Consider the following 20,972-nt stretch of genomic DNA (forward strand, 5'->3'; position numbering starts at 1 on the left):
CATAGGAGTATTGCTTTTTAATAAAAAGCTAGTTCACCGTTTGTGCCTTATTTATTTTTGATTTTTTGATCTTTGATTTTTATGTCTACTATAATAAATTATGTTTTGTTTTATCAACTATGTAATAATAATATATTCTTGTTGGCAGTGGCAACTTGTAGACAGTGCATGCTCTAAAGGCAACAGGAATGTTTTACTATTTGTTTGGAAGTGGATCTCTGTTGTTGTCTATGGAGTGGGACATGTGGATGGTTCTCCCTTCCTCCTTTCTCTCTTCTTTCCTCCCACAGTCACCATCCACCTGTCCATCCCCCTGGTGGGAAGATGCTCAGGTGGTTCTAGGATGCGTTAGGCGGTGTCCCCAGTCCGTGGGGTGGGCTCCAGTCACACTTGCCTTCCTGGCAGGGTAAGAGGGCTGGCGCAAGGACCCTGCGCCTCCTTGATGCGTCTACCGGGTGGCAGCACCCATAGTGGACGCTCTCCTCTTCCCTGCCAGCGGTGTCCTGGATCCCCTCTGGGCGCCGTGCTCACGTACGCATAAAGTTGGGCACATGCGCGTGAGGTCACGGCACCCCGCAGTTGTGGCGGAGGTGCCAGGTGTTCCCGGAAGGATTCTTTCTCTGGAACGCCGGGGGGGTCACACTGCAGGCGCCCATAGGCGCCACCCCTTCCTTTGGCTGGGGGGTCAGTTAAGGAGTGGGTTAAGGTCGGCACCTGCAAGTAATGAATACCAATCAGCACTTAGATAAATTAATAGGGCGGCAGAGGAGATTCATGTCAACCTCCATATGCCGCTAAATGCTTGCACACTATTGATATAGGCTGATTGGTGAGTAACTTATGCTGTGTTTCACTGATTCCCTGCTATCTTATATGATGGTTACCTTTTACCTTTTATCTGCTATTTTGACTGATTCTTCTAATAATGCCATTATGCTCATAATCTTTCAGAGTTGCTGGCATTCCATTTTTATCATTACTCCCTATTTAAGGTAATTTTGATTGCTTTCACTATACTTTTTCCTTCTGCACTCACACTCATCACGTTTGGTTTTTTACTTGTCACTTGTTTTGTTTTTTTTTTGTTTTTTTGTCCGTTCACCTTGCTGTGTCACCTTCATATATCATCACATCCCTGGTCTCCCCCTTCTTCTATCACCTCTCTCCTTTACTTTTCTCGAGACTTATCTTTTCCTTTTCAGCTATTTGTTTGTTCACCATGCTGTGTCACCTTCCCTACATCACACACCTGGCCTTCCTTCCCCCATCACTCTCTTCCTCCACCTTTCCCTAGCCTAATCTCTTTCTTCTCAGCCATTTAGACTGATCTTTTTCCACTTTTATAATTGTTTCATTCTTTTCCTAGTCTGATCACTGGCAATTTCTCCACATACCCCTTTTTGGCAGTGGACGGTCCATACCTGTTCGCAGGACCCTTTCATTCCCATTCCCCCCTCTTTCCTTCCCTGCCCCACACTCATCCCCTCACTCCTTCCCTTTCCCTCCCCCCCCTCTCCCCCCCCCCCTTTTTTTTTCCCTCCTGCACATCTATAGACCTATCTATAGACCCCTACGCACATTTAGTTTATTTATTGCCAACTCAATACCTGCTCTTTTACTTTGGGAATAAGAAATCCCTGTTACGTTCCTGTTTCCAACCCAATACTATTGTTACTTGACTACAGGTGCAGTGCGGGCATTCCCCCTACTCCCCCGGTCTTTCAAGGGGAGTTTCTGTGTGATCCCTTGTAAGGTGCGGTGACTTGATGCTTGCTTCCCCCGGGGGGGTTAGTTCACCGTCTGGGGGACGGAGAGAAAGAGAGGGGGGAGGTGCTGACCTTCCTACACCACGGCCAACCATCAGAAGCAACTTAATTGGTAAATATATAATACATAGAAATTTAACATCTACAAACACAAATGCCATGTATCTATCATATACTATCATATGTATATATTTTTTACCACTCTTTGACTGTTAATGTTACACTGAGTTGTATGTTGTTGGTTTTTCTAAAAATCTTGTGATATATGTTTACATTTCCACAGCTGTTAATCATCTGTCCTCTGAAGAAGACCCCCCCTAGGGTCGAAACGCGTCAGTACATCAATAGTAAACTTGATCTTGTTGCTTTGGATATATTGTATTGTATATTGTTGCCGGCTTTTTAACAATTTGTTGTACCACAGTTCATGTCTTGACTTCCAATGTCAGAGGTCATCAACTCTGTGTAATAATTTTTTGTATTAATAAATCAACTTGATTATCACATTACACTTTTTTATCATTGGCTGCATTAAAGCCCCGCTTAGGGGGTCTTTTTCATCTTTTTTCAATGCATTGTATGGGGTGCGCAGCCCTGCTATTTTTTGTACGTTGAGTGTCCCCTTTTCTTAAGCTTAATGTCCCTAGTTTGCCTTGTGGAACACCGAATCGCATGTAACTTATAAGATAAGTTTGGGAAGTTGAGATCTTACTCTGTGCAAAGTTTCAGGGCAACTGATTGAGGTGTAGGCACTTTATCACACATTTATCTACATTAAGCTACATTAAAGCGGAGTTCAGTGGCGTTGCTATGGGGGTGCGGGGGGTGTGGCCCGCACCCGGGTGACACCCGCCAGAGGGTGACACCCGGCTCAGACTGGCACCGCATTGAGAGGGGTGCCGCCGCCTCGGCTCCCTCCTTCCCTTCCGGGATCTCCTCTCCTCTGCTCTTTGCGATCTGCTGGGAGAGTGGGGGAGGAGGGAGTGAGGCAAAAATAGACTGGCTGCCCGTGATCCGACCGTCCCCACACACACCTACACACGGCGCAGCCGGGACTGCACTCACTGCAGCTTCCTCCTTGGCTGAGTTGGCTCTGACATGTACACAGGCAGGGAGGAAGACCCGAGGATGTGGAGGGACAACATCATGCTACAGCACCTGCCCTGAGGTATGCAACAGGAGTGTTGCAGAGGAGGGGGGCATAATGGTTGGGGGCATTGGCAGGTAACAACTATGCTGCCAGGAGTGCTTTTAGGGGGGTTAGAGAATAGGTGCTAGGGGGTGCTCTTTGTTTTGGGTTGGAGAGGACTTGTACTAGAAGTAGGAGAGGGCAGATTTGAAGTTTGACCCCCCTCCCCCCAGTGCAATTCCTCTCCCCTCCCAAAGCACCCCCTAGCACATATCCTTTCACCCCCCCAAATCAAAGATACTATCTCGGATCCATCCACCCCCCAAATCCCATTCTGGCTCCATCCACCCCTCAATCCCATCCAGCTCCACCCACCCACCGATCCCATACCCGCTCATCCATCCCCCTGATCCCATACCCGCTCATCCATCCCCCTGATCCCATACCCGCGCATCCATCCTCCTTGATCCTGATCCCATCCCAGCTCCATCCATCCCCCCGATCCCATACCCGCTCATCCATCCCCCCTGATCCCATCCCGGCTTCATCCATCCCCCATGATCCCAACCCGGCTTCATCCATCCCCCCTGATCCCATCCCGTCTCCATCCATCCCCCTGATCCCGTACCTGCTCCATCCACTCCCCCTGATCCCATTCCCAATCCCATCCCAGCTCCATCTATTCCCCCGATCCCATCCCCGCTCTATCCATTCCCCCGATCACATCCTGGCTCCATTCATTACCCCCATCCCTTCCCAGCTTGACCCAACCCCCGATCCCATACCCACTCCAGCCATCCCCCCTGATCCTGATCCCATCCCGGCTCTATCCATCTCCTCAATCCCATCCCGGCTCTATCCATTCCCCCGATCACATCCTGGCTCCATTCATTCCCCCCATCCCTTCCCAGCTCGACCCAACCCCTGATCCCATACCCACTCCAGCCACCCCCCCTGATCCTGATCCCATCCCGACTCTATCCATCTCCTCAATCCTATCCTGGCTCCATACATCCCCCCCTGATCCCATACCCACTCTATCCATCCCCCCCTGATCCTATCCCCATGTCATCCACCCCCCTGATCCCATCCCCGCGCCATTCATCACCCACGATCCAATTCCGGCTCCATCCATCCCCCCCAATCACATCCCATCTCCATCTATTGTGGTAGGTTAAGGGGGGGGGACCACACCGACCCACTAGTCTGCTTAGTGCCGGGGAGTGGGGGGGTGACACCATGTATTACCGCACCAGGTGACACCAACCCTAGTGACGCCACTGGCGGAGTTCCAGTCCCCCAATTCAATTTTTTTTTTTAAGACTCCACTTCAACTTGATCCACTTTATATGCAATCTTTAGAAAGTGTTATTCTAGTACTCACTTTTTTTCTATTCAAACATAAATAAAAAGATCTGGATCTTGGAAGCTGGCAGTGTCCATCTCCACTGTGGGCATCTGAAGCCCTCTTCTATAAATTTCCTGGAATCGGTGCAGCAGGCACCTCCACATCTCGCGCCTGCACAGTAATGCCACCACATGGCGCTCCTTCCTCTTGAGTCCTGACATGTTGCCATAGCGGCGACAGCGGACATTCCGTCAATCATCATGAGATGTCATCACTAGGCGATTCACAAGGACTCCTGGGATACATGATGCTGTTATCCCAGGGGCCCTTACAAATCACCTAGTGACGTAATCGCCTCGGTGGGGACTACCGGAAATGCCGGAGAAAAAAAGATATTTAAGGTATTTCGTTTAAAAAAAAAAAAGAATTTCCATGGTGAAAAGGATTTTTACAGGGGATACCAGAGTGAGGAATTGTGTAAAATGGGTGGAACTCCACTTTAAGCCATTTTTACATTAAATGTTTTAGCATTGTAAAATATAGCTTAATGTGAATAACTTTTGGTGTGATTTACTAAATGAGCTGAAATTTTAAGAATATGTTGGCATGGCTAGAATATTTTATTGTGTGACGTTTGGGGGAAATTGGTTAACATTTAAGCTATTTTTTGTACGTTAAGCCACATTAAGCTCTCCAAAAAACAAGCTTAATGTCCATAGTTTGCCTTGTGGTACACCGAATCACATGAAACTTCTTGTATAGGTTTGGGAAGTTGAGAACTTAGGCTGTGCAAAGTTTCAAGACAATTGATTGAGGTTAAGGCACATTATGGTACATTAAGCTCTTTACATTAAACATTTTAGCATTGTAAAATATAGCTTAATGTGAATAACTTTTGGTATGATTTACTAAATGAGCTGAAATTTTCAGAATATGTTGGCATGGATAGAGTCTTCTATTGTGTGAAGTTTGGGGGAAATTTGTTAACATTTAAGGTCTATTTTGTACATTAGATCACTCCATTAATCAATGATAACGATTGCCTGAACAAACTCCCAACTGTGAGAAAGCAAATTAAAAAATTAACATCTCCAAAATGGTAACAGCTTGAAGTGTTCAATAAAAATTAAGTATATTGTTCGAAGAATAATCAAAAAGTGTTAGAGTTCATAAATAAAGTTAGAATGATGATAATTCCGTCACAGATCCACCACCTCATCCAAAAAGTGACCACCATAAGAAATGCAAGCTTACCAAACAGCAAGCAAAGAGAGCTTGTGACCTCAAACCCAGTCAGGGCCTCTATCCCAAAACAGGCAGGTAGCTCTAATCCCAAGCTGGTAATAGAGACAAAGCGGGTGTCTCTGGGAGATTCAACGTTCACCGGATGATGTGGATAATCAACAGGCTCTCCTGAGCCAAGGACCTCCGACAAGCAGTCGTCTAATTCCCAGAAAGGAAAGGCTCTCCCACAAAGCAACTCTTTACCCCCATACGCAATGTGTAATGGCGGTACGTGGTTTTACATTCACCAATTTTCCTCACTGGCTACTGCAGCTGGCAGGTGAGCAAACTAAAATTAGGAGAGAGGGTGCAGCGTTAAGGAAGGGGAGACAGGTATTTTAAAAATTGGAATTCCTAGCTGCATTTACACCTTGGTGTTTTGAATCGCGAGCCGAACCAAAAAAAAAATTCCGGAGCTACTTTTGAGTGGCAAGCTTCACGTGATGCAGTTTGCTGAGATTGTGACAATCGTGGCAGAACCGCACCACATTTTTGGGTGCTATTAAAATGAATGGCATTTCATATACACGTTGTGTGATTTGTCATTTTACCACAGCATTTTAAAATCATGGGCAGAATTGCCACAATTCTGCCTGTGATTTCAAAATGCTCTTTTAAAATATCAAATTGCACGTTGCCTATTTAATTTAAAACGCCCTGGTGTAAATGCAGCCTTAAGCAAACAAAATCTGTTTATCCGTCTATATATCTTACTAACAGAATGGAAATTATTAACCAAAAATCAACATGCTGGAATCTTTCTGCAAATGTCCTAAAGTCAGGGAAAGAAATTATGTGTATTTTTCTATATTTTATAAGATAAAACAGTTGATACTTTCAGGACACTTTTGAGAATACTATAAAAGGTTAAATACCTGTTAAATTTATGTATATACAGTATCTCACAAAAGTGAGTACACCCCTCACATTTTTGTAAATATTTTATTACATATTTTCATGTGACAACACTGAAGAAATTACACTTTGCTACAATGTAAAGCAGTGAGTGTACAGCTTGTATAACTGTGTAAATTTTCTGTCCCCTCAAAACTCAGCCATTAATGTCCAAACCGCTGGAAACAAAGGTGAGTACACCACTAAGTGAAAATGTCCAAATTGGACCCAATTAGCCATTTTGCAGCTCCATTTTTTTTTCTTAAATTGTTGGCTGAGTTTCATGGCGGAGGTAGCGGTGGATTTGGTTAGGTTCACCTACCGCATCATGGTCCACTCGGTCATGGCTAGACGGGCTCTTTGGGTCAAACACTGGTCCTGCCTGTGTACCTGCCTGCTGCTTCTGTTCTGTGTCGGTACGGTCACGGTGCCTCTTACAGTTCCAGCCAGCCCAGGTAGGCTCCACCTGTCCCCAAGCCCGGAGAGCCGCCACACCATCTTGTCTTATCTATCCCATCATGATGCATCCTCCATCCATGTATGATGTACTCCTCCGCTCTAGTAGTGACACGGCCAGGAGAGCGTGGGGGGGTGGGGCTGCTGGACACACTGACTGACATGGATGGACACTGTACTGTAGAGTGGAGAGCGGCCTCGGTGGGACATTTCACATTCACAGTGTCAGGCGTGGGGGGCAGAGCGGAGGGAGGAAGGGGGGCTGCTGCTGCCGCCTGCCTGACACACATCAGGGAGCGCCAGAGCGCCCTGGGGGTTGCTGGACACATGTGACACGCACTCATGTTAGAAGAGCAGAGAAGAGGGGGGAATCGGATTACTGACAGTCTGGACTGGAAACATAGAGCGGAGAGTGGAGAGCGGAGGGGGGGCGGCGCTGCTTGACATGTCAGTGCGGTAGTTGTAAGCTCTCTGGAGGACAGTGCGGGAGTAAATAGCATGCAGCCGGGCGCCCTAGGCGGAAGTGCGCCCTAGGCGGTTGCCTAGTCCGCCTAGTGGTAGCACCGGCCCTGCCCCTGTTAACATTTTCATGCAAGCCCTGCGCTATTTTTTTTTTGCTCCGGGCTTCCCTTGACTGATGAGCATGGCCTTGGGCAAGGTGTAAACCCTCTGTTACAACAATAGATCCTTCTGGTCGTCTAGCATAGACCAGAAGAACCCACCTTGGGGATAGGCCTCCTCTGTGACCCTTACATTTGGCACCCATTGAGGTAATAGGGAACACATGGAGGAAAAGTCACCTCTCCATCACAAGACGTGCATCCTGCCCTTACAAGCACAGGAATGTGCAAAAAAGTACTCATGTTTGGACGCACCTCTTCAGTGGTGTATTTAGGTATTGTGCTGCCCTAGGCCTGACTAAACTTGTGCACCCCCTAATAGAAATATGACCCACCACTTCCTGTCAAGGCCACACCCCTTTCTGTTTAAGACCCACCCGGTTATCTGTAAAGCACACCCCTTCCTCTTTAGGCTCCACCTCTTCCTCTCTGTACATTAAAAGTGTACTTGTACTTGTAAGTTTCTTGAGGGCAGGGACTGATGTGAATATACAATGCAGACCTCAAAATTTCAAGTCATGAGCCACTAGCCAGTCCTTAAGTGTTACTCCCCACCACTTGCCCCACCCAACCTCTACCCTGCCTTGCCCCTAAACACGCTCTCGTAAATTATCTCATGAGGCAACACTGTAAGGTCCCTTTCCAATGGGCTGATCCATTTTGGTGTCACCCCCCCTCAGTCCCTAGAAGAATTAGTAATACATAGTGGTCTACAGGCCCTCTTACCAGACCCAGCGAAAAAGCAGCAGTGATCCCTCCAGCTGGATGTTTGCTCACCCTGTGATGTGTAGCGCTCCCTCTGGTGGTGCTGGGCAGCATGGTGCTGGGCAGCGCAGCGCGCTCTCTGGTGGTGATGGGCAGTGTGGCACTCTCTCTGGTGCTGGGCAGCGTGGCACACTCTCTGGCTTCTCCCAGCACAGTCCTCCTTTTCCTTTCTCCTGTTACTGGATGCTCTCACTCCCTCAGCTTGTTCTTGGGATCTCTCTCTCTCTTTCCCCAGCAGAGTGCATGCTGGGGGTGCAGCCGGCTCCCTCTGGAGAACAATGAGGCCGTCAATCTTCTGGGACTACATGTCCCATAATGCTCCCCTAGTCTCTTTTGATTGGCCTCCGCTGTGGCCAATGGGGAGGGGAAAAAAATGGGCAGGAAGCTGGGCATAAAATCTGAAGAGCCTTCTCTTATCCTAAGTGGCTTAAAGGAAAAGAAAGGGGGGGTGAGGTGAGGGGAAACCGTCCGACAGCCCACCTCTCCCCTGTCACAGTGCCAGTACCTTCAGTCTTCAGCTGAGAAGCAGCGCGCTGTCACCGCTTCACAGCTGGGGGGAGGGCTCGACAACACCTGCTTCCTGGAAGGTGTCACTGGGTGCATTCCGTCCTTCACCCCCATAGCAACGCCACTGCCTGGGGGTTCCCCACATCCTCCTCCTCTCCTCCTGGACACAGACAGGCCCTGCCCCGGGGAGGAGTTGCAATGTGTAAGGATGCCAGTGGAGGAGGGTAGGTGGAGCATTAAGCTCCGCCTCTGCCAGTTGCATGGCCAGTAATCAGCCGCTCTATGGGGGTGCTAGTCCTTCCCCCCTGGCCACTCCATACTGCACATAACCAGTGCCGCGCTACAGCAAGCCGCCAGCCGCCGGGGATTATATATGTGCGGGAGGCGGCGGTGCGAGGCGAGACTCGGGAGGATGGGTCTGGGGGGCTTTTTTCGTGCGGGGGCGGCTTTTTTGATGACCCCCCCGCAAAGTGCCACCCTAGGCCTCGGCCTTGTCGGCCTAGGCCAAGAGACAGCACTGCACCTATTGTTGTGAATGAGCTCTCAGGCTGGTGTGCCTCAAGATTGTGCCCAATTCTAAAGGGTACCTTGACTTAAAAAAGGTTGAAAGATTGGGAAACACTGGTTTATACAATTGCAGCCGCCCAGTGGTTAGACAGCGAACAGCAAGTGGATACAAGCAGCGTGAAGAAAGGAGAGAACATGCAGTATACACCAGTGTCCTGGCCATGGGCACGTGTTGTATAACTCAGCTCATAGATTACATCTAAAGGAGTCTCCCCTACCTAGGTAACGTCACATCTGGTTACAAATTCTTATGTCTCTAATCTAATGGAGCCCTGGATAATAGTAAAACCCCAAAAGAAGTTCTAATTCTTTCCTAGTCATCCAGAACTGGGGAGAAAAAAGGTGTTTCTCTTTTTAAGCACATATAAAGCTAAATGCCCATCTAAAATTACACTGTCCACATGGTGACATAATCATTTGCACAAATATACTGCAGAACGAACAGTGTTGTCACAGGAAATGGATAGAATCGCAATCAACAGGAAATATGACTATGTTAAAAGGCACTAAAATAAATAAATAAATAAACTGCTGAGCTAATTCTAGTGACAGAGAGCAGAATATATACCTGGAGTATTGACTTCAAATTCAAGGAGGTCCAGTCAGTAAAATTTTCTTCCAGCAGAGGTCCAGACATCATGCTTGCGCTATGACTTGGACCCTAGTACAGTATATATGTAGTCATTTTATGTTTATCAAAAAAGCATTGTAAAATATCCATAGCATTTCAATAATATGTTTTCAGCATGTGCCCCCTTCTATTAGGTGTCCTCATCAGTGGGGCCACTTATATCAGGTAGCCACATCAGAGGCTCCCCTTACATCCGGTGGCCACATAAGAGTGCCCCCTTACATCACGTGTATCCATTAGTGTGTTCCTTTATATTAGGTGTCCCTATCAGTGTGCTCCATTTGATCAGGTGTCCCCATCAGTGTGCCCCTATACGTCAGGTGTCCCAATCAGAACGCCTTCTTACATCCGTGTCTCCAACATTGTGCCCCCTTACATCAGGTGTCCTAATGTGAGTGTCCCTTTACATCAGGTGTCCCCATCAGTGTGCCCCCTTACATCAGATGTCTCCATCGGTGTGTCCCCTTACATCGGGTGTCTCCATTAGTGTGCCCCCTTACATGGGTGTCTCTCATGGGTGTCCCCATCATTGTGCTAGTTTACATCAGGTGTACCCATTGGTGTGCCCCCTTATATCAGGTGTCCCCATCAGTGTACCTCCTTATATCAGGTGTCCCAATCAGAGTGCCCCCTTACATCAGGTTTCCCCATCAGTGTGCCCCCTTACATCAGGTGTCCCCATCAGAGTGCCCCTTTACATCAGGTGTCACCATCAGTGTGCCCACTTATATCTCTGTCAGCATCAGAGTGTCCCCTTATATCCGGTGTCCCAATCAGAGTGCCCCCTTACATCAGGTGTCTCCATCAGTGTGTCCCCTTACATCGGGTGTCTTCATTAATGTGCCCCCTTACATCAGGTGTCTCCATCATTGTGCCCCTTTACATCAGGTGTCTCCATCAGTGTGCCCCCTTATATCTCTGTCCCAATCAGAGTGCCCCCTTACATCAGGTGTCTCAATCAGTGTGTCCCCTTACATCGTGTGTCTTCATTAATGTGCCCCTTACATCAGGTGTCCCCATGACAGCATCCCTTTACATCAGGTGTCCCCATCAGTGTGCCCCCTTATATCTCTGTCACCATGAGAGTGCCCCCTTATATCAGGTATCCCAACCAGAGTGCCCCCTTACATCAGGTGTCTCCATCAGTGTGTCCCCTTACATCGGGTGTCTTCATTAATGTGCCTCCTTACATCAGGTGTCCCCATCATTGTGCCCCTTTACATCAGGTGTCCCCATCATTGTGCCCCTTTATATCAGGTGTCCCCATCAGTGTGCCCCCTTACATCAGGTGTCCCCATCAGTGTGTCCCCTTATATTTCTGTCACCATCAGGTGTCCCAATCAGAGTGCCCCCTTACATCAGGTGCCCCTTACATTGGGTTTTGCCATAAGTGTGTCCCCTTACATCAGGTGTTGCCATAAGTGTGTCCCCTTATATCGGGTGTCCCCATCAGTGTGCCCCTTATATTTCTGTCACCATCAGAGTGCCCCCTTACATCAGGTTCCCCCATCAATGTGCCTCCTTACATCAGGTATCCCCATCCGAGTACCCCTTTGCATGAGGTGTCCCATTTCAGACTGTTACCTTACATCAGGGGTCCCCATAAGTGTGTTCCTGTACATCAGTTATCAGAATGGGATTGCTCAAGTGGGTTTGGACTAGGATTCCAACACACCTCAGCTCAGCCCTACTGGCTAGCTGGTAAGTACATTTTGTTTTGTTTGCAAAATCAAAACACCTAATTATATATTCCACTGACAAATGTAAAAACACAAGATATGCTGGATAGCAGCTTATAAAATATACTGGAGGGATGCATGCGCGGCATGGAGCGGAGCGGTCGCGTCTAAGGAGAGATCCGGCACACAGGGCTCTCTGCCACAGATCTAGGGGCATAAAACCGCTGCTATAAGCACAAAAAAAATCACCCCTTATCAGAAGAAACTGTGCATGCCTAATTCAAGGAGAAGAAGACATGGGGGCAGCCAAAAGACACTCACACATTACCTTCTGAGATCCCAGGAAAGGAGCAGCATGGAGAAAAATGGCGCCGGCTCTCAGCCCAACACATCTGCTTCCCCTCCTCCTGCTAGTGAGCTACAGCAAATGGATACTTCCACAACAAAAAGCAGTGAGTACACTTCTTTATCAAAAATTGATCTGGACATTAGTTTAGATACACAAAACTATTCACTAAATTTCAATCTGAAATACAAAAATCCACGTGTACTCTAATGATCTCTCTAGAGAACACGAAACCCTTTCTTCTGCTTTTACACAACTGCAAGCCCACGTGGAAGATTTGGACAATAGAAATAGAAGGAATAATCTAAGAATAAGAGGTGCACCAGAATCAATCACAGATTTAATCGCATACTCCTCAAAATTGTTCCAATCTCTATTGCCAGATCAGGACCCATGTTCTTTCATATGTGATCGTATTCATCGGGCACTAAGAGCAAACCCCCCCAGATAAATCGCCCAGAGATATCATATTATGTATGAAAGACCTTTTAGTCAAAGAAGAAATAATGCGGGCCGCACGTGGCATCAGAAACATCACATTAGATGGAATGCAGCTGCAGATTTATCCAGATATCTCTCAAGCAACATTGGACAGACGCAGGAAAATGAGGGAAATCACATCTGTACTCTCCACAGCAAGAATTCAATACAGGTGGGGATTCCCATTCAAATTAATTATTCAACACAATGGTACAACATACATCGCCACTACTATCCCAGAAGGTCAGGAGGTCCCGACGAAATTGGGTCATCTTGACCCCAGCAATCTCCCACGTATTCCATCTACACCACGTACAGCTCCTATATGGAACACCCCTGCTTCAAGAGGCGAGAGACGCAGAGCCAGACATGATCCCGGTCAATGGAACTGAAGAAATTTAATTAATTATTTTTTCTTTCCCTATGAAAAATAACCAGACCATTTTCAATTTGTCTTTTTTTTTATTTTTTGAGAATGAGAAAACTAAAGAAAAAAGAAAAACTTTTTCTTCTCATCATTTGTAAACATATGCATATATATGTATAAATATATATATATACATATATATATATATATATATATATATATATATATATATATATATATATATATATATATATATATATATATATATATATATATATGTAAATCGTTATTTTTTTTCTTTATATTTTTTTTTTACACATATATTTTTTCAATAATTTGTTGCTTTCACTCCAGTTTACAACTTTATGTCCACTTGCCAGGACTAACCTAAGTAGCCTCAGGTTTATAATATAGTTCGGAATTCACCTGTAAAAACAGTTTTTCTAGCCCTAAATACTAACTATATATATATATATATATATATATATATATATATATATATATATATATATATATATACACATCTACTGCCTTAAAACAGTACTACATACAATGACACTTATTATATGACTTATATCACACTACATTAATAGTCTCAGAACAGTATTTTTTTTATGTAGCTGTCTATAACCCAACACCGCCATCTTCTGTTCTATAAAGGTAATGCTGTCTTCATAGAAAAGACTCAAGAGCTATTTTTATTTCCAGCTTTTTCAAACAGCTACCTTTCATAACCTATATAACTTTATAGCCACTCCATACACAACAGTGGACTCTTCCGCAATTTTTTTTTCTTTCTTATTAATTCTCTAAACGTAACCAACGCTTCTAAAAATGTAAGGTTTTTTGGGCGTCTTATTCATATATTCTAAATCGGAACAGGGAAGGAACCTTGCTGTGGCCCATCACGTTTACCCTCTATATTTGATTGGATCTAGATAACAACATATACAGTATTGTTTAAATTGTATTAGATAGCAGATACTTAATTGATCTCAACATGGGTAAACTGGGTTGGTGCCGCTAAATGTCTAGTCCCGCATCTGGTTCTACTAGTTTTTCAATGTTACAAGTTCAGAATCATTTACAGATTCTTTAAAGTTATAAATATTGTTTAAGTGTTGCACAGATATTCAAACTAATGATAATAATTGTGGATTCCCGCCCCACTCAGTCGGTGCATATTCTCATATAAGAGAGTTTTACTCGGTTCATATTTTGTTTTTGTTGTTAATTCCTTTTCTGTTTATATACTCTGTTCATCTCTCTCTTAGACTGAGTCACAGACCTTTAGCTCTCATTATTTCTCACTGTCAGTTGGAAAAATATATTTTTTTTCACACCCCACATTGATTTTCTATCACAGATATATGTTACACATAACTAAAAGTAAACCAAATACAATTATAAAAAAAAAATCTTTGGTACAACCGTTTCGCTATGCCAAAAAGTTGCACAGAATATTAAATAATATGGGTCTTATTATATCCTTGTACACCTTGCTAACCTCTAATATTATTAGAATAATAAGTAATTTACATACCTAACACCACAAAATTTATCACTTATTTCCACTTCCTGTTGAACCCCAAAATCTGATATTAACACCATGACTATCACTATATTGTCACACAATGTCCAAGGATTTAATTCACCACACAAAAGGAAGAAAGCCCTTTTACAATATAAAAAATTAAATCCTAAAATATTAATGCTACAAGAAACGCACTTCATGAAAGATAACCACCCTACATTTTTTCATAAAGCTTTTAACCAGTCATTTTATACCTCATCCTCCTCTAAAACTATAGGAGTAGCAATTTTCCTCCATCAATCTTTTCCATTAGAGGTGCAGCAGGTTTACAAGGATGAAGACAGTAGGTTTATTATAATCAAAGGTACTCTAACTGGTAGAGAAATAACAACTGCTAATGTATACGCTCCAAACGAAGCACAAACCACTTTCTTCACGCAATTCTTTAACTCCAACAATACCACTCACCAGTGGTGGTCCGTCCATAGGGGGGCGCCCGTTCGCCGCCCCACCCCCAAGCTTTTGACAGAAAAAAATAAAAATGGTCACTTTAAGAGTGTCTGGGTGCCGGACACACGGCAGTCTATGGGAAGCTTCCCAGCTTGCAATCAGCTGATTGCAAGCTGGGAAGCTGATTTGCCCATGTTTAGGGTGTGTGCAGGGCGCAAGCTGTGCACCCGCACACACTCCCACTTGCCACTGATTTGTCCCTGGCTCCTGTTCTGCCTTTCTATTGGCCGGGACCGGAGGGTGATTGGGCGGTACTTTTTCGGCACTGCCGCATCACTTCTAGTTTCCCGGCAGGCTCACTGACACTGACTTGTGGAGTGCGGACTCCAGAGACGTGACTGACCCTTTGATGTGAGGCGGGGAGCTGATCACAGTGGCAGCGGATGGATGGACACAGAGCTGGCAGTGTACCAGAGAGCACCAGGTGAGTGCGGGGATCGTAGAGGATTGCTGACCTTCTGTATTTACTCCCCCTGCCTGCATGTCTCTCTCTCTCCCGGCATCATGCTTCCCCCTCCTCGGACTCCTCTGCAGAGCAGCAAACCGAGTTTGACTGTTCCAGTGAGTACTGTGTCCTGCCATAAGCCTGCCCCCCCCCTCCCCCCAGCTCTGATCACTTTCACTTTTCTCAGCTGCTGCAGAGCTTCATGGAGGGGGGAGGGTGGGGCTGCTGAGTGTTGTTGTGCGTGGCAGTGACTGGCAGCTGTGGGGTTTCTTCACCCTAAACACCCCCCTCCCTGCATCTCCACCCTAAACACCCCCCTCCCTGCATCTCCACCCTAAACACCCCCCTCCCTGCATCTCCACCCTAAACACCCCCTCCCTGCATCTCCACCCTAAACACCCCCCTCCCTGCATCTCCACCCTAAACACCCCCTCCCTGCATCTCCACCCTAAACACCCCTCTCCCTGCATCTCCACCCTAAACACCCCTCTCCCTGCATCTCCACCGTAAACACCCCCCTTCCTGCATCTCCACCCTAAACACCCCTCCTGCATCTCCACCCTATACACCCCCTCCCTGCATCTCCACCCTAAACACCCCCTCCCTGCATCTCCACCCTAAACACCCCCCTCCCTGCATCTCCACCCTAAACACCCCCCTTCCTGCATCTCCGCCCTAAACACCCCCCCTGCATCTCCGCCCTAAACACCCCCTCCATGCATATCCATCCTTAACACCCCCCTCCCTGCATCTCCACCCTAAACACCCCCCTCCCTGTATCTCCACCCTAGACACCCCCCTTCCTGCATCTCCACCCTAAACACCCCCGCTGCATCTCCGCCCTAAACACCCCCTCCATGCATATCCATCCTTAACACCCCCCTCCCTGCATCTCCTCCCTAAACACCCCCCTGCATCTCCACCCTAAACACCCCCCTCTCTGCATCTCCACCCTAAACACCCCCTCCCTGCATCTCCACCCTAAACACCCCCTCCCTGCATCTCCACCCTAAACACCCCCCTCCCTGCATCTCCACCCTAAACACCCCCCTTCCTGCATCTCCACCCTAAACACCCCCTCCATGCATATCCATCCTTAACACCCCCCTCCCTGCATCTCCTCCCTAAACACCCCCCTGCATCTCCACCCTAAACACCCCCCTCTCTGCATCTCCACCCTAAACACCCGCCCTCCCTGCATCTCCACCCTAAACACCCCCCTCCTTGCCTCTCCACCCTAAACACCCCCCCTTCCTGCATCTCCACCCTAAACACCCCCTCCTTGCCTCTCCACCCTAAACACCCCTCCTTCCTCCATCTCCACCCTAAACACCCCCCTCCCTGCATCTCCACCCTAATCACCCCCAATCCCTGCCTCTCCACCCTAAACACCCCCCTCCCTTCCTCTCTACCCTAAAGAAATAACCTCTCTGTGTTTAATTATGGGGTTAGTATGAGGGAGGGGGTCCTGTGTAACAATGGGGGGTAGTTTTGAGGAAGGGGTCCTGTGTAATGATGGGGAGAGGGATGGTGGTAGGGGGGATTGGTTTTGTTTAACCATGGGATGTATGTACTCTGTCCTGTGATGCTGGGGCTGTATACTCTGTCCTGTGATGCTGGGGCTGTATACTCTGTCCTGTGATGCTGGGGCTGTATACTCTGTCCTATGATGCTGGGGCTGTATACTCTGTCCTGTGATGCTTGGGATGCATACTCTGTCCTGTGATGCTGGGGCTGTATACTCTGTCCTGTGATGCTTGGGATGCATACTCTGTCCTGTGATGCTGTATACTCTGTCCTGTGATGCTGAGCTGTATACTCTGTCCCATGATGCTGAGCTGTATACTCTGTCCCGTGATGCTGAGCTGTATACTCTGTCCCGTGATGCTGGAGTTGTATGCTCTATCCCGTGATGCTGGAGTTGTATACTCTGTCCCATGATGCTGGGGTTGTATATTCTGTCCCATGAAGCTGGGGTTGTATAATCTGTCCTGTGATTCTGAGCTGTATACTCCGTCCTGGGATGCTAAGCTGTATACTCCTGACACTATGGGTGGAAGTTAGTGGAATAGAGGGGACGGAGTGGGTGGATTCTATAGTGGGTGGGGCTTAGGAGAAGTGGGATGGGTCAAAAGGGAGGGGCAGGGTCTGGCGCCCCCCATCCTAAAACTTCATCAGCCGCCACTGCCACTCACCACATGTTACTTTGGGTGGGGACTTTATCTCAGCATATCAAACTAACCTTAATCGTAGTAAACAAAACCAAAACTCAAAAACGTTTTCAAAAACAACTATAACACACTTGAATGACCTACAACTGATTGACTCCTGGAGAGCGTTAAATGTAGGTGCAAGAGAATACACTTTTTATTACCACCTGCATGATTCACGTATAGATTACATATTTTGCTCTCCGATAATCCTAGCCAACTCCTATGATGCCTCAATACACCCATGTTCCTGGTCAGACCACCATATCCTCACTCTTAGCACTCAATTTATAGGCCTCACACCTACTCCTTATTCATGGAGAATAAACGAATCATTATTAACGGACCCCAAACACCAAAATGAAATCGCATTAGAAATAAAAGACTACTTTGCACTAAATTCAACTCCAGATACCACCCTAACTACACTATGGCTTGCTCGTAAGGCTGTTATGAGAGGCCACCTCATTAAAAGGGCAGCACAATGTAATAAAAAAAAATGGGAAACAATTCATACGATTACAAAAGACCTACACACCCTATATAAAGACCATACAAATTCACATGACCCGAACACTTACAAAATAATTTCCCAAAAAGAAAAGAATTAGATTCATTGCTCACATTTAAAGAAGAAAAAGCTCTTCGTCGGTCAAAAGCAACGTTTTTCCTTTCCAGCAATGCTTATTCCACAATGTTTGCCCGCATGCTAAATCAATCAATAAAACCTACCCATGTTTATAAACTTAAAAACAATACGAATCAACTGATCACACATCCCCAAGAAATTCTGTCTATTTTCAAAAAATTCTATTCAAATCTCCTTTCAGCCACCACCTCACCCATTCCTTCATCAGCAGTATCTTAGTTGGATAAGCTCCCTATTCCAAAGCTAAACCAAATTCAAATAGACAAATTAAATACACCATTCACAGAAGAAGAACAACTCCTAATAGTTAAATCCCTCAAAAAAAAAATTCAGCACCTGGTCCAGACAGGTTTTCCTCTTTTTACTATAAACAATATCACCATCTTCTAATACCAAATTTAACCAAATTATACAACAATATTCTTAAAGGAGATGAATTCCCAGAAGAAATGTTACTTGCAAATATGTCACTCATCCCGAAACCTAACAAAGACCATACATTACCCCAAAATTACAGTCCAATCTCGGTAATTAATAATGACCTAAACATTTTTAGTAGAATATTAGCCAATAGATTAGCTTTAATAATCCCCTCCCTAATTTCCCCTTATCAATCAGGTTTCATCACAAGTAGACAAATTACAGACAATATCAGACTAGTAACAAACATAATTCAAGATGCAAATACTAATTCCATATCAGTCCTTTTACTTGATATTAATAAAGCATTCGACAGTGTATCCTGGAATTTCCTTGTTATAATATTAAAAAGATATGGATTCAAAGGTTCATTTTTCCATGCTTTCCAAGCACTTTATCATAACCCATCAACTAGGATTAGACTTCCAGGCTGTAATTCAGACTTTTTCAAATTGGGCAGGGGTACACGACAGGGATGTCCCTTATAACCCCTACTATTCGTCTTGGCTATTGAACCTTTAGCCACGACAATATTATTACACCCAGACATAAAAGGTTATAACTCTAATAATAACAACTATAAATTAAGCATGTATGCAGACGATATTATCTTATTCCTCACACAACCCAATATAGCCTTGCCAAACCTACTTCATACCCTTAAAAACTTTGCATCACTTTCAGGCCTAACAGTGAATGTTTCAAAATCAATCGGTATGCCGATAAACATCACACCTTCCCATTTAGACTATTTACGGTCCTCATTCAACTTCACCTGGTCACTAGAATCTCTCCCATATTTGGGTATCTTTGTTACCCCAAATATTAATGACCTTACCTCAAAAAACTACTTGCCAATGATGCAAAAATTAGGATCATTGTTTAAAATATGGAAATCTTTCAAAACATAATTTTTAGGCAGAATCACAGCAGTTAAAATGACAATTTTACCAAAGCTATTATATTTATTCGGGAAACTCCCAATTAGACTAAATAAATCACTCATCACTAAATTTCAAACGCAGATTAACAAGTTTATATGGTTAGATTCTCATCCCCGCTTATCTAAATTAGTCCTATTTAAATCACAAAAGAACGGAGGACTTGGCCTCCCAGATTTCTGGTCATTAGGGATGAGCTTCGTGTTCGAGTCGAACCCATGTTCGACTCGAACATCGGCTGTTCGATCGTTCGCCGAATTGCGAACGTTATGGGCCGTTCGCGCTAAATTCGTGTGGCGCGTCACGGCCCATAATTCACTGCGGCATCGCAGTGCATTGCTGGCTGATGATTGGCCAAGCATGCACTATGACCCGCATGCTTGGCCAATCACAGCGCCGTCAGTAGAGAGAGCTGTAATTGGCCAAAGCCAGGGTGGCTTTGGCCAATTATGGCTCAGGGGATTTAGTACACACCCCACACTATATAAGGCCGCCTACACGGCGGCCCTGTGTAGTGTGTGTTCCGGTGTGCTGAGAGATAGAGAGAGAGAGAGAGACAGTGTCATTTGATTTGAGTTAGATAGATTAGGCAGAACAGTCAGTCAGTTAGCTGCACTTACAGTGTATTGTGTATATATATGCATCCCAGGTGTTGCATATATATATATACACTGTATTCAGTTTAGCTAGATCCGTTCCTGTTATCTTCTATCTAGACTATTTACATTTAATGCAGTGCGTCCTGCTCACAGTGTTCAGCTAGATCCGTTCCTGCTATTTACATTTAGTGCAGTGCGTCCTGCTCACAGTGTTCAGCTAGATCCGTTCCTGTTATCTTCTAGACTATTTACATTTAGTGCAGTGCGTCCTGCTCACAGTGTTCAGCTAGATCCGTTCCTGCAATTTACATTTAGTGCAGTGCGTCCTGCTCACAGTGTTCAGCTAGATCCGTTCCTGCTATTTACATTTAGTGCAGTGCGTCCTGCTCACAGTGTTCAGCTAGATCCGTTCCTGCTATTTACATTTAGTGCAGTGCGTCCTGCTCACAGTGTTCAGCTAGATCCGTTCCTGTTATTTACATTTAGTGCAGTGCGTCCTGCTCACAGTGTTCAGCTAGATCCGTTCCTGCTATTTACATTTAGTGCAGTGCGTCCTGCTCACAGTGTTCAGCTAGATCCGTTCCTGCTATTTACATTTAGTGCAGTGCGTCCTGCTCACAGTGTTCAGCTAGATCCGTTCCTGCTATTTACATTTAGTGCAGTGCGTCCTGCTCACAGTGTTCAGCTAGATCCGTTCCTGTTATCTTCTAGACTATTTACATTTAGTGCAGTGCGTCCTGCTCACAGTGTTCAGCTAGATCCGTTCCTGCAATTTACATTTAGTGCAGTGCGTCCTGCTCACAGTGTTCAGCTAGATCCGTTCCT

The 20,972-nt window shown here is 45.7% G+C and overlaps 1 long non-coding RNA gene across 2 annotated transcripts in view; it reads left to right on the forward strand.

Annotated features, from left to right (window-relative positions):
- Nucleotides 1–458: 458 nt before the first annotated feature.
- Nucleotides 459–20,972, forward strand: part of LOC141133306 (uncharacterized) — an 82,391-nt gene continuing 61,877 nt past the window's right edge. Inside the window, exons 1-2 of one of the 2 annotated variants that reach the window (XR_012243045.1) lie at nt 459–829; nt 1,686–1,878. This is a non-coding gene — a long non-coding RNA (uncharacterized lncRNA). The remainder of the gene's footprint in view (nt 830–1,685; nt 1,879–20,972) is intronic. The other variant, XR_012243044.1, reaches the window with a different exon arrangement.

The sequence above is a fragment of the Aquarana catesbeiana genome, linkage group LG03, assembly GCF_042186555.1.
Source record: "Aquarana catesbeiana isolate 2022-GZ linkage group LG03, ASM4218655v1, whole genome shotgun sequence".
NCBI lineage: Eukaryota > Metazoa > Chordata > Amphibia > Anura > Ranidae > Aquarana > Aquarana catesbeiana.